Below are 14360 nucleotides of genomic sequence, written 5' to 3'. Positions count from 1 at the left end.
GCAAGAGAAACCAATGGATTTTAATGTGATGGAGTAGAAAAGCTCACTGAGGAGGTCTCAGATTCCACACTGCAATCAATGAACCGTCAAGAAACTACCACTGTGGAGTTCTGATTTACGGTCAAAGAAAAAAACAATCCACAATTACCTGAAAAAGCTATTAAAATGCTGCTCCCTTTTCCAAATACTTTCCCGAGTGAGATCAGATTCTTCTGATATGTTTCAACCAAAACAACATATCATGACAGATTCAGGCAGAAGGAGACATGCGAATCTAGCTGTCTTCTACAAATCCAGAAATTAAAAAGATTTGAAAAAAAAATGTAAACCAGTAACATTCCTTACTAATTATGTTTTTATAAAAAATATGGCCACTTTTCATAAAAGTGTTATTTATACAAAAATCTAATAGGTTCATTATTGTTTGAATGAATTAATATTTATACATTTCTCAATGTTAATTTCTAATATGGTAAATGTTAATACATAAATCTCATAAGCTCTTTGGGATCCCCAATAACTTTTAAGAGTTCATAAAGGCTCTAAGACCAGATGGTGTGAGGACCACTGGCGTAGAGGGAACAGTCCTGGGACTTCACCCCACCCTGGCCCCACCCACTATCTCTACCCTCCACAACTGCAGGGGACCTCTTAGGCAGCAAATCCCCCCATCTGCAAACATGAAGAACAGAGGAACGTACCTGGATCCTCCTCCCAGCAAGGAAAGTGAGGGTCCTTGTCTGCCATCACTAGAAAACAGCCAGTCTCCCATTTTTTCAAATGCTTTCCACCATCTCCACCTCTACTACCACCACCTGTACAAACTTTTTCACAAAAATTTGATTAAATCTCTCTAGGAGACACCCTGATAAAGCTCCACCAGAGAACTTATCATTGTTTCAGATTAAAGTTGGAAAAAAAAAAAAAAAAAGAATAGTTTGGCATAGCAAGTCAGTAGATGAACACAATTCCATATGAAAACATTTAACATACATTAGATTTTTGGTCAAGATGAAAGACAAAAAAAAAAAAAAATCAAGCAATCTATTCTAATTGGGTTCCCATGGTAACAGTACAATTGGGTTTTTCAATATAACATCCCAAAGGCCCAATGCACGCTTGTAAAATACACTTCCAACAGCCTGAATTGTTTTTGCATTACAGCACTCCCAGGAAGATCAATTACTATACACCCCCACCCTAACTATTAGTGGCAGGAGATGTTAACAATATTTGCCATATTAACATAAATCATGTAAGGAATAGTACATATCACAATAATTATATAAAACTGATCATACACTTCAGATTTTTCAAACATGTTCTGGATAATAAACTGATAGGACTGTTATCACAGAACTGTGTTTACGAAATGTAAGAAATCAAACCCAACTACACACCAAACCATTATGCCTCTCATTGATTTCAAGGATAAACAGAACCAATCAATAATTACATTATAAGATGGCCCTCAAGGTTAATCATATTCTTAGAGACTCTCACTATGGAATTAAACAAACATAGCTGTGCTAATAAATAAATAAATAAAAGATAACTGAGCAGAATTCAAATCCACACTTTAAATATTAACAGCACAGTATAAAGCACAGCACAAGCCCTAACCCAGGACTCTGGCTTCACCTGCACTGACTGCAGTAGTCTCTGCTTGCCACAGCTGGGCCCACAAAGCAGGACTCTAGGGGCACAGTGCTGGCCTACACAGAGGGCCAGGGAGCCACAGCCGGTGCCCGGAAATGGCAAGACCCATCAGGAAAAAGCTTACAGTTTGAGTTTTCTTTGCAACGATCCTAAAATCCCACTGGATATGATACCTTTTGCAGATCTACAATCCACAGCATGAATTGGAGAGTTGGGTGTCCCCTTTTTTATGTCCCCCCATCAACAGCCATAGAAATGAAACAGGCCAATTTGGTGGAGGTGGGGGCCAACAGCCTTTCAGTAAGAAATGTCTTGAAAGGTCCCCAACTCAACAGAGATCTCCAAATATCCTCAGTGCTGTATCTTAGCCCCCAAAGTGCACACTGTATGGTTCTGAGAATTCTAGCTATTGTTCAACAGGATGACTAAATGCTGCTCCTTGGTCCAGGCAGGGTAAGGGTTTACATCATCCAATCTCGAGGAAAAAAAAAGCAACCAAAAATAAATCCCAACCAACCTGCCCAGACTGGCTCCCTGTCCTTTCCTTGAGCTGAAGAAACCTGGTCAGCCAGCACTTGAGCCCAGTCTCTATACTCCACCGCTCCTGCCCAGCAGGGCTGGGTGCCTCTGCAGCTTACCACAGCATGTCACCCCCGGCCTTCTGACAGCCCACCAGCTGGCCCTCTGGGGACTCCTGCCTTGCCTGCTACATCTCATTTCTGCAACCACTGGGGTTCCTCATCACAAGAGTTGGGTTTCTATTTGTCCTGTTTCACTCCTACACATGCTCATACCTTTTGGGAGGCCAAGAGCTAAACCCAACAACAGAGACTTTTAAGCACTGTCTGATTACAAAGTTATCCTCATCTCAAAATCCCAACTCCCCACACAAACCTCTAACCAACTTAGTCTACATTTCTGAATTAAATTTAGTCTGCATTTCTCCTGTGCATTGGTCTGCTCAGGCTGTCACAGCAAAATACCAGACTGGGAGTCTTAAACAACAGACATTTATTTTCTCACAGTTCTAGAGGCTGGAAAGTCTGAGATCAAGTCTCAGGCTGATTTGGTTTCAGGTGAGGCCACTTCTCTTGGATTGCAGACAGCACCTCCTTGCTGCGTTCCCACATGGCCTCATAAGGCAGACTATGGTGGCCTTATAAATCTCTCTCCCTCTTCTTATAAGACCACCAATCCTATCAGATTAGGACCCCACTCCTATGACCTCATTTAACCTTAATAACTTCCTAAAGGCTCTATCTCTAAATACAGCCACACTGGGGGTCAGGACTCCAACCTATGAATCTGGGGAACAGAGTCCACACAGCATCCTGTGTTTGGCACACTTTGCTGGGCCTCCCCTTAAGTAGAGGCTACATACCAGGCCTTGGAGAGCTTCTAATCTAGAATTCCAGCATCAAGAGATGAAAACAATACAAGTAAAACAGAAAACCCCAAGGGGAGGGAGAGATTATGGGGTCAAGTGGCTTCCAGAAGAAATGAGAAATGGGAAGGATACAGAGAGAGGGGAGCAGAGCAGGGTGTGTCTGAGTTTGGGTTGGGGTCAGAAGAGGTTCACCAAGGTGAGAGCAGACTGGAAAGAGAGGGGGACGTGGGGCCTCCGACCTATTCAATCCAGGGGCAAAGCGCGGCCGTGCAGGCTCTAGACAAAGTGCCCATTTGGATGCAGTGTGGATCTGCACAGGTGACCAGATGAGCCTCATGGTCTTGCTCCACCTGGCGCATGGACAGAAGGGTTATCTATACCACACCTTAAACAGAAGGAGGGTGTGACAGTAAGTGGCCTTCTCTTCCTGTTTCTGCGCCAAGTGCTGAGCTCAAAACCACTTAGGTCCTCACTAAGCAACTTCCTGTGCCAGGCAGTCGGGCTCCTGCATGCAGTCTGGGGTGGGGTCAGGCATTTCCAAAAGCTTTTCTTCATTGGTGGTGGGAGGACATGAAATGAGAACATTCTCACCATCGACCTCTAGAGCCCACCTGACAGCTCTAAGCTCTCCATCTTGAGAGCCCAAACAAACCAGAGGGTAGAGTTAATTCTCCCAACACCCAACAACCTAAACGGATCAGGAACAAGCGCTGCCATAAACCAGGTTTTCCAGAAGAAATCGGGACTTTCCTCATGAATGCCTGCACACAGCCAAAGCCCACCACACAGCTGCTTCCCACGTTAAAGCAACTTAAAACGCCCTTTTCCAGCTAATACTGAAGAATATTTAACCAATCTATCCAAGAACCCATCCTGTTTTAATTGCCATGATCCTCAATGGCTAGGAAGAAAAGCACCTCAGGCCCAAAGAAGGGAAGTCTTATGAGCAAGAAATCTCCATGTGGAGAGGAGAAAAATTACTGAGGAAATGAGAACCACAAACTTTGGAGGTTTTTCAGGAAGTGACAAATAGTCCAGGGAACACAACAAGGACAGTAATACTTATGTCAGTCTAAAGGAAAATAGTAGGCGCTCGGGAAACACTCTAATTAGACTCATGGCAAAAATGAACACATTTTTTAAAAAGCTAGCAGGAAGTCTTTAAAGCCCATGATTTTGCAGAAAAAGACATAGAAAATTAAACTACTGATTCAGACCCGAGGCCCAAGTGGACTCCAGACAGTGACAGATGACGGCAATGATGTTGAGGAGGACCCTGCCATGAGTGCGCCGGGGTGACCAACCATCCCAGTTTTCCCTGGATGTTCCCATTTGAGCACTGAAAGTCCTGCCTCCCAGCAATCCCCAGGAGGGACAGAACGCAGCCCTCCCCAAAAGCCTCTCCTCTGGCAGGACACTACACACCCACAGTGCTGGTCATCATGGTCAAGAAGGTCAATAACACTGACCTTCAAGAATGTGAGAGCTTGATTTTGGAGCCTGCACATTCATTCTAGGTTACAACTCTTGCAGCAAACGTCACAAGCAGCATCACGGGAGTAGCCTCACCCGGCCTACCAACTTTGACCCCAAGGGAAGCGGACTCCAGGGCGCGGCCTGGGCACTGCGGGCATGGAGGCAGCACAGGAGCGTGGGAATCAGCAAGCACGCAGCACGCCTGCTACCCACCTGCACAATAAAGAACAGCACACATGGGCTTTCCTTGCGACAGCTACCTAAATTCAGTAACTTTTGGAAATACATCGTTTCTTTTCTTTGCCCATTATTCTAAGAACTTGTCTTGAGCGCTAAAAGCCTTGCTAATAAGAGCAGCTGCACACACTGAGCATGACTCCAATCATGCCTGTGCTAAGGACGTTACGCACGTTCTCATTTGATTCCCTGTCACCCAGCTTGTGCGTGGCCTGTCACTGCTGGCATTATTTTAACTAGATGACAATTTTAGAACACTGAGACTCTGAAGCTCCATTTCTAAAGAATTTCACTGAGCTCTCTGGCTTTAGCCACTACTAGAGGAAGTTGAGGCCTGCAGTGTTCAGTGGCTCAACACCCCCCACTTTGACCCTGCCATGTCTTCCATCTGTCCTTCCAACACACCAGCTTGTGACCACCACAAGCCCTGTAGCTGCTGTTCCGCCCCAGGAACCTCTTCTCCAGATCTTCATGTGGCTGCCATCTCTCACTGTCCACATCTCTACCCAAAAGTCACTCTCGGAGGGGCCTTTGTCAACATCTTCAACCATTTATCACCCCCGACCCCATACCAACCAAGCCCAAACCCTCTATCTCATCTGTCACCTTCACAGCCTCACCAGCCCCTACAACAAAGATCTGTGTGTGACAGGCCCAATCGCGAGGGGAGCCCCTTGAAGACAAGGCCACTAGAAGCCCCAGGCCCAGATGGAAGCCCAAGCCTGTGGCTCTGGGTAAACACCTGCTGCCCCTCTCGGCACTACAGGGGCCCACAGTGACACACTCAGGCACACCGGCCAGCTAAAACATTTCCTGGTGTTTATCTAAGGAAACTAAGTGCACACTGTACTTTCAATTTGCATTCCGATGTGACTGTACACCTAAAACTTGACGGTTTGATTTTAAAGATCCTACTACTACCTGCAGCAAAGTACAGGTTGCCCCCCACGGAGAGCAGGCTGGGCTGGGGAGCGGCTGCTAATGAGCCTCCTTCCCCCTGCTGACAAGTCTGCTTGAATGAGCAGTTAAAATAAGGCAATCTCTCCGCTTCAGAACCCAAATGCCAGGCAAGGCAGAAGGGGTTTATTTACCCTTCCAAAGCCAGATATTTTTCTCTGAACTCCCTGAGGATGAGCTTTTTGTAAATTCACATAAAAAGCACATCCACCAAACGTTTTCTTCTTTCTGAATAAGAAAAATGATTCTAAACTTAGTCATCTTTCATAACTACATTCTCCCTCTCACCTGCACAACACTCAAGCAGAAAGCCCACAGGGCTCACCCCAACCACATCCCACAGAACTGTCTTCTCACGGCCAGGCCTACCACCCCCAACCCTCCTCTTCTCCCCCACCCAGCCCACAAATCAGCTACACAAACTTCTATCCTTGTATCGGAAGCATCCCCCACTCACAAAGCTCCAAGGCACCTCAGGCTCGGAGAGAAAAGCCCCCACTTAGCACAGCCTGCCGCCCAACTTTCCAGACCTCCTTTCCAACCCCCACACATGCTACACCCTACTCCAACTGAATACTGACAGGTCCCCAAATGCACCCTGGAGTCCATGTCCCATTGCTCTGCCCAGAATACCCCACTCCACTTGGACAAACTTGACAAGATGCCCCGCAAATGTTTCAATGGGAATCAGGCGTGGGTCCCTGGCTGGCCGGCAGGGATATGCTAAGGCACATGGGTAAATCTTGGGATGTGACAAGCACTCTGGATGCTCCCCTTCCTCCCTCAGATCCCACAGCACTAGTGCCCCCACTCTCAGATGGGGTGGAGTGCGCATGAACAACCAAGGGCACAGTACATGCAGGGACGGTTTCACCCTGACCAAGTCCTCAGCACGTTCAGCCCCCGCTACCACGCTTTGTGTACTTCAGTGCAGTCCTGAGCACCTTCCAGCAGGGACAGACTCGGGTGCATTGTTTACCCACAATGCTAAGGACAATGCTGGGTTACACTGGTGTTCAGAAAACCTTAACTCGACATGCAGGTATGTATTCATTTATGCCGCATCTTTCCCAAAGAAGGACTTCCAACAGCTTCTCAGCCACACCGTTGTGAAGGTAGCACAGCACAGTGGCCAAAAGCCTGCAATTGGTTATTAAATAAATCTGGGTTGAAAACAAAACCTACCACTATCCTTTGTGCCCTGTGCGAGTCACTCAAACTCTCCGGGACCCAGTTTCTTCATAAGCAAAACAAAGACATTAGCAGTGTCTATACCTCATCAGGTGTGCATGAAGATTTAATAAGCCCGTCTACGTAAAACAACAAGCACATATGCCTTTAATAACCCTCCCAGGGCAAAATGAACAATGATATGACACGGACACCCATAGTAAGGCCCATTCTCTCTCTCTCTCTCTCTCTCTCTCTCTGTCTCTCTCTCTCTCTCTCTCTCTCTCTCACACACACACACACACACACACACACACACAAGTTTTGCAGGTTTCTGATTTTTGACAAAGCTTACCCACTGGACCCACATTACCCCTGGGCACTGTGGTATGAGCAGTCACACATGGGAAAATGCTGTCATATGCTGGTGTCACTGCTGGTTCCTGGCCAATGCCATTGTGTCAGATCCTATGTCTGGTCCTTTGGGAAGTTCTTTCAATTTAACAGACTATTAATGTCAGGCTTCTCAGACACAGAGACTTGGGCTGTCAGCCACTGGCAAACGCCACGAGGAACACACACTGAGTCCACCTGCCCACTCGAGGCCAGTGAGGCACAGCCTGCCATCGAAGGGGCCCACCTGGACACTCACAATGCTGCCACCCAAGAGGGCAGCATCATGAGGCCAGGCACTCAGCAGCTCTCAGTAACGTCTACCATAGAAAATAAAATAAAACAGAAACAGGTGGCAGAGCAAACAACCTCCTACAGACAAAAGGAACTTCAGAAACCTAACAAATCAGCTCAGAGCTTCGTGAGGCTCCAGACCAAATAGAGGTCTGTGACCGCGTGGAATCTCAGACACTCTGAAGTGGAGCACGGGGCCGAGAGACCCTGTCTCTGATCCTCCCTCGACTCCAAGACAACAAACAATACCATACTGGGGCCACCAGTGCCCCGGGTGCACCCGTCAATGTGGCAGCCCTATGAACGTGTACTGTCGGCAGCCCTACTTTGGAGAAACCGAGCCTTAGGAGGTTGAGTGACTTTACTCAGGCCACAGAACAGTAACCAGTGGAGCCAGGTCCAGACTGAAGCGTGCTTGTTCCCAGAGGCTGTGCTCCTAACCCCCTGAAAAACAAGGATGCTGACTGGAATGGAAGGAAGCAGGGATTCTGACTGGTTCCCTACCCTCTCAAGTTTCACCTTTCTATGAGACTGTGGTTCCGAACTAAGATTTCTATCCATGAGTGCTTTTACTTTACAAAATAATCATTTATTATTCCATGTGCTTATGCTTACCCAGGTAGAAAAAATAAGTAGACGAGGAGGTGCCTGGGGTCCGGGCTAAAAGTTGTTCAATGTCACTCAGCTAGTAAATGGCATAGTCAGAACCACTCCCATGGTTCTCCCCCCACACAACTCACACTTCTACATACAAACTCAATTCAGTCCCACAAAGGTGCATTCAGTGAACCCTCACCTGAGACCATGAAAATGCTTCCACCCAGAGGGGGAGAAACTCAACACAACCCACTCAACAGGAAATAGAGGAGTGAAATATAGTATGGCTGTTCATGCTTCACATGTTTGTAAAACTAATGCCAAAGTTTTGGTAACATCTGCATCTTTTGTCATAACCACAAAACCAAAAATTGTATTGCTATGATAACATGTTGGGTTTGCATTTTGAAGAAATTCACATTTCTCTAAGGAGTTACAAAACCATACACAGATACATATGCACAGGCAACTCAGAACAGTGCTGGCTGTGAACAGATCCATCTGGAAGGGGAACTCTGGAGGCTTCCTGGTCTGGAGAGTGCTACTTCCCAACCGATCCTAAGGACTGCCCTAGAGGTGCTCAAACACTGGGGTCCACCAGAATCCCAGCACCTTCAGTAATTCTGATACCAGCAGAGCTCAGACCACTTTTGAAGAAATGCTGCTCTACTGTTGCTCATGAATATCACACTTTATGGGGAGCATTCCAGGGGCTGTGACTCATCAGGCCTTACTAGAGCCACATGCCAGGGATGGCTCTTATTAACCACATCAGCAGGACAGTCAAACCTAAAGGTGACACTCCTGGCCCTTTACTGTAGTCCTTTGTATCTAGGACTAAAATGTAGCTGTTTGAAAACAAATGAGAAATAACTATGTTATTTATTACATTTCAACATTTAACGTCCCATCTTCTATTTGCCCTGAGATTCATTCACCCTCTTCACCCATCTCTGAACATTCAGTGCTAGAATTGCCCAATCTGTCAATAAGGTAAGAGTTTTCTAAACTACTATCCATATGACTCAATTTGTCAGTAAAAACTGCCACCAGAGCTGTGCTTGCAGAAAAATGTCCATAAATGCATTATGGCGACTGGCAGATCGATGTCTATAATAAAAACAAATAGATTTAACAAGTGCCTGCTTTTACGAGCCACGCCATTGGTGGACTCTGCATCCAGGGTTGCCCCCGGACTTCTGGGAACGGGCCTCAGAGCTGGGGTTGGAAACTTTGCTGACTTCACAAGTGTTACGGGTAGGAAATTATTCTAACAAGAAATTTTTAGAAGTAGTAGAGTGCACACACTAGGCATTTATTGCTCTCTCACAGTCCCTTTCAGGTTATGCACATACACACACGACCACACAATGACAAATTTAACAACCCCCAACATAAGTTTTTTGTAGAATTTTTAACTGGCTTTACCACAGCTACATCACAGGCCAAATGAGTTCACTGCAGGTGGGGTAAGGGGGACACGAAGCCTCCTTGGAGACCCCCACTCCACTGCTACACCACTGATTTAATTGAGAATAATTTGTGGTGTCGAAAACAAGTTTCAACATTCAACACATGACCCAGGGTGTCACCACTGTGTCCGTGGTCCCTGGGGCAGCCTATTCAGTTATTAAGCTGCAGCAGCCATCAGGAGGTTGGCTGCATGAGACCCCAAGCACTTGGGCAAGACAGTGTCTTCAACCCATTTACACGTGAGCCACAGCTGATACCCTCAAAGGTTACAAAAGACGATGAAAATGACTTATTCCTCTTCTTAGACCAATCATTGTAATAGTATATGAAGAAGGAAGTCACTCATTACATTCCATACATTCATTATACGGATTTCCCCAAACTATGCAGCCCTCCTATATAAGCTCTGATGGAGTTTGGATGTGTTGTCCCCATGAGTAGAAGCAGCCTGAGGCCCATGCCAGATGCAGCTGTCCCAGAATCGTAAGCCAAATAAACCTCTTTCCTTTATAAATTACCCAGTCTCAGGTAATTCTGTTATAGCAACACAAAACGTACTAAAACAAGCTCTTTCATACTGTTAATTTTTTTTAAGTCAGAAGAAAACTATATTACTTCCACTGCCCAGCACAGATGCAGCTGTCACCCAGTGCCACAGAACACACATCACGCAGTATTCAGTCCACAACACTGGGTCTCAAACTTTTTACCTGTCTATGCCCAAGACAGGCTCTTAGAGCTAATGGGATGGGAAAACCCATCCTGTCTGCCGATAGAAACCATCTCCCCCTCCCAGATGAACCCTTTCACTTCCACATCAAACCAAGAATGGGGTGTTGGGGTGGCTGTTTACTACAAGTGTCTAAGAAAAGTCTGGAGAATCCACTCTCGTCCAATGGTAACGTTATGGTTTATATGTCTGATTTTCAAACCTTCAGGTTTTGCTTAAATAGTATTCTGCAATAAGACCCCAGTTGTTCCAGAAAGTAGCTCTAGCAAAACATTCCTATCCCAGGAAACAGAGGGTCAGAGGGGACAGTGGCAGTAGCCCAATGAGCTCAGGACATGGGAGGCTCAATGTACATGCCTGGAATGACCAGAGACCCAACAGGAAGTAAAAAACCACAAGGGAAGTGAATCTAGACAACAAACTTTACACTGGGGCAAGGGGGCTACTCAGGATCAGACTGAGGTGTGCAAACAAATGAAGAATGTTAGCAGGCGACCCGAGGAAAAGGATTAAGAAAATGCTTCCATTTTCCTCTATCAAAGAGAATATACTGTAAACTGAAAAAGACATTAAGGCCAAAAAAAGGGAGAGTTAGAAATCTTGGTGGTTTGAATCACTGGCTCCTAAATGTTTGTCCTCTGAAAAATAATAAAAATAAAAACAACTTAAGTTTATTTTATTAAAAAAATTATGGCGTAAAATGTTTTGGTTTCCTGAGAAAGGAGAGAGGACTGGAGGGGAAAAGAACGCAGAGGGTCCCCAGGGAAGGTGAGCTCCTCCTCAGCCTTCCCTTCCCTTCCTTCCCCGTGTGAAAGACAGATGAGCCCCTGTGCAGACACCTGAGACAGAACCGTGGGGATGTGAGTGGAAGACAAGGCCCAGGTGAGGCTCAGCAGACAGGGAAGGAGACCCAGACAGAGGCTAAAGCATCTGAGCAGCTGAAAACAATGAGACGTTAACCAATGTGTGCCTAGGGCTTTCTTTAAACCTTGCTAACAGGGAAGCCTTTTAAAAGTAGTGCCTAACGTTAGTTAAATCCAGCTATGGCAGATTTTTTAATGAAAAGAATATTTACATAGAAAAGCATCTTAGTATAGCTCCTTACTTGAGACCTGGTTCCTCCTGCCCCAAGACTGTAACAGACGCCACCCTGACATTCAAATTCCAACTGGAGACAGATAACCCAAGAAGAAATGAACACCTGACGAAGCAAGGACAACTCTCCTTTGCTGCCTGCAGGCTCTGGTCCTGGCTAATGCCCGGGGCTGAGTTAACAGGATATTAACTACCAGCTGGGCTCTTGACATGGTTTCCTTCAATTTTTTTACTCCCCAACCCAGTGTGCTAAGCATTTTTTAAAAAATGTTTTTTTTTTTAACTTCCCTGAGTGTCTTAGCCATTGAGACCCATGAAAATAACAAAACCATCTCCTAATTATCTGTCCAGAGATGGAGATGAAGAGGTTTTGACTTAACAGATCCTCCAGGGGTTTATATTTTTGTTTATATTTAAATAACACGTCTAATTCTTAGCTCTTTCGGTTCAACAGCTGAACATCCTGCTACTAACAGCTGTGGGGACCCCCCTCTGGACACAGGCGCTTCTCTATGTCTGATGATGGTCCAACCAAGCAAAAGTTGTCCCCATATACGTAAAATCTGCCAACCAGGGCTGAAAGACAGGAAATGATGAACCCACCCAGTGAGGATACATAGCTTAAAACTACTCTACTGTGTATCACAGACTTGGGAATTACGGTGGCGAGTGTCAGTGGCTCTCAAGCTCCACTTGTTTTACTCTAAGTGTTTATGGACGCAGTTAGGGCCTAATGTGTACAAACACCAGCCCCTGACAGCGAGGAGGATCCTGGCCCTCTTCCCGCGCTGTCCGTCTCAATGAATTAGGAAATATGGGATTCTGCACCAGGAAGGAGTATGCTAAGGGCGTGAAGGGCCTGAGCAGGGCCTTCTGGAAGCTTCCAGGAACAGAGGGTGGAGCGACGGGCCCCTGGCGCTGGTGAGCAGTGAAGGGCATGAGGGAGGGCCCTGAGCAGTGAAGGGCATGAGGGAGGGAGCAGGGCCGGGGCACGGGTCTAGCAGAGCCGTCGACGGTGTCGGCCACCTGGAGGTGCGGCGGGGCGCCACGACCACCACTCCACGCCAGGTAACTGTCACCGAAGCGCAAGTTGGTCCTCGAATCCCAGGCCCACGGAAGGCCGGGTACACCTGGGTGGACCACGTGGGACACACGCGGGTCCCGTCCGTGTGGGTGGGGGTCAGGACGACCCCCAGCCCCGACGGCGAGGGGAGGGGACCCGTGAGGCCTCCCATGGCTGCGACTGTCTCACGGGCTCCAGAGGCCCGCTCTCCCCAGGTAGAGCCCCGCACTGTGCGGAGAGGGAGGCAGCCCAGACACTCACCAAGCTGCAAACGGTGCGGAGCACGGCGAGCTGCGAGCGCAGAGCCCCAGGCACTCACGTGGCGCGGGGCGCCCGCACGTCCGGGGAGCGCGGGGGCGGGGCCTGGGACGCGCGGGGCGGAGCTGGGGCGCGCTGGGAGGGGCGGGGACGTGAGGGAAGCGGGAAGGGGCGGGGCCTCAGGCCCGGGCTGGGAAGTTCGGGGCGGGGCTGGGGCGTGCGGAAAGCGGGGCGGGGCCGAGGTGAGAACCGGGACGGGGCTATCAGGGGCGTGGCCGGATTGGAGCATGCTCAGTGCGGAGGCGCCGGGGCTGACCCGCTCCGCGCAGCCTCGCTGGACCCGGCGCCTCAGGCCGAGGCTTCCTGCTTCACTAGAGGCCCTGCGCTCCCACCCCTGCGGGCCCTGCTGGCTGGTGCAAGCCTGGCCGCGCCTGCGCCGCCTCCGCCTCTCGGGCTGTGTGCCGTAGTTTACCGGATGTCAGCCCCGTACCCGTTCGTGGCACAGACAGCCCACCCGCCGCGTCCCGAGGTTGTGAAGGCGCCGCGGGGCCCTTGAGCCTGGGTGCCGGGTGACGCAGTCGGTGTGAACCTGGCCCGCTGTGGGCGGCTGCGCTGCCCTGGAGCGCGAGCCGCTGCCCACCGGGGCCGCCCCTGAGGGCGGGGACCCCGCAGACGCTCACCGGAGGCGCTCTAGGGAAGGCAGGCCGTGGGTCGGCCTCTCGCGCCCGTGGTAGGCGGTGGTCGTGCAGGTACCGCCTGTCGCCCATGACGTGCACTCTCCCAGGCTCCTGGGCCGACTCCGCATTAACCAGTTAATAAGTGGGCCCGTAATCTGTAATAAGCACAGGCCACAGGGAGAACTGCGTGTGAAAGGGAGGTTTGGAGGGATGCGTCTACAAGCCAGGAGCAGCTGGAGCCACCAGAAGCTGGGAGAGAGGCCGGGATAGATCCTCTCTAGAGCCTTCAGAGGGAGGGTGGACTGTCACCTTGAGTCCAGACTTCTGGCCACCAGAACTGGGAGACCATAAATGTCTGTTTTAAGCTACCCAGTTTGTGGTACTTTGTTATGGCAGCCCAGGGAAATGCATACGGACACCATTGCACCTAATTAGGTAGTCATAAAGACCCCATGAATTAATATTGATGCTGGAGGAGAAGGGGTCTAGGAAGGCCCGATAACCAGCCTTAACCCACCTCGTCCTCTTACCAGCTTCCTGGCATCGCCACAGGGAAGAATTCAAGAGCAGAGTCACAGTAGAAAGTGAGAACAGGTTTGATGCAACAAATAAGAGACACAGATTTCAGAGAGAGTGAGCAGATTTCCAGACACATTTCTAGAGACCAAGCAGGGCCTGCACCGGGTTTAATATAAAAGTAAGAACCCACTTACAGTACAGAGTGAGAGCAGCTGCTTGCAGAAAGTAAGTCTGATGCAAAAGAAAGCATACACACTTCAGCTAGGTTAAGTATAGGATGGCCTCAGGAAAGTAAGCAACAAACCCTCCTTCTGTCAAGATTTGTCTCTTATAGTTTTGCTATCTAGTACCTATTCATGCTATCTAATACATTTT

At 48.4% G+C, this 14360-nt stretch overlaps 1 protein-coding gene across 2 annotated transcripts in view; it reads right to left on the bottom strand.

Moving 5' to 3' along the window:
• MGMT (O-6-methylguanine-DNA methyltransferase) overlaps positions 1-12878 on the bottom strand; it is a 282167-nt gene extending 269289 nt beyond the window's left edge. The window contains exon 1 of one of the 2 annotated variants that reach the window (XM_063103089.1): positions 12793-12878. The gene's annotated coding sequence lies outside the window, so the exon portion shown is untranslated. The remainder of the gene's footprint in view (positions 1-12792) is intronic. The other variant, XM_063103090.1, reaches the window with a different exon arrangement.
• Between the last annotated feature and the right edge of the window lie 1482 nt (positions 12879-14360).

This window comes from Cynocephalus volans, chromosome 7 (assembly GCF_027409185.1).
Source record: "Cynocephalus volans isolate mCynVol1 chromosome 7, mCynVol1.pri, whole genome shotgun sequence".
Taxonomy (NCBI): domain Eukaryota; kingdom Metazoa; phylum Chordata; class Mammalia; order Dermoptera; family Cynocephalidae; genus Cynocephalus; species Cynocephalus volans.
This window is presented reverse-complemented; position numbering and strand designations above follow the sequence as displayed.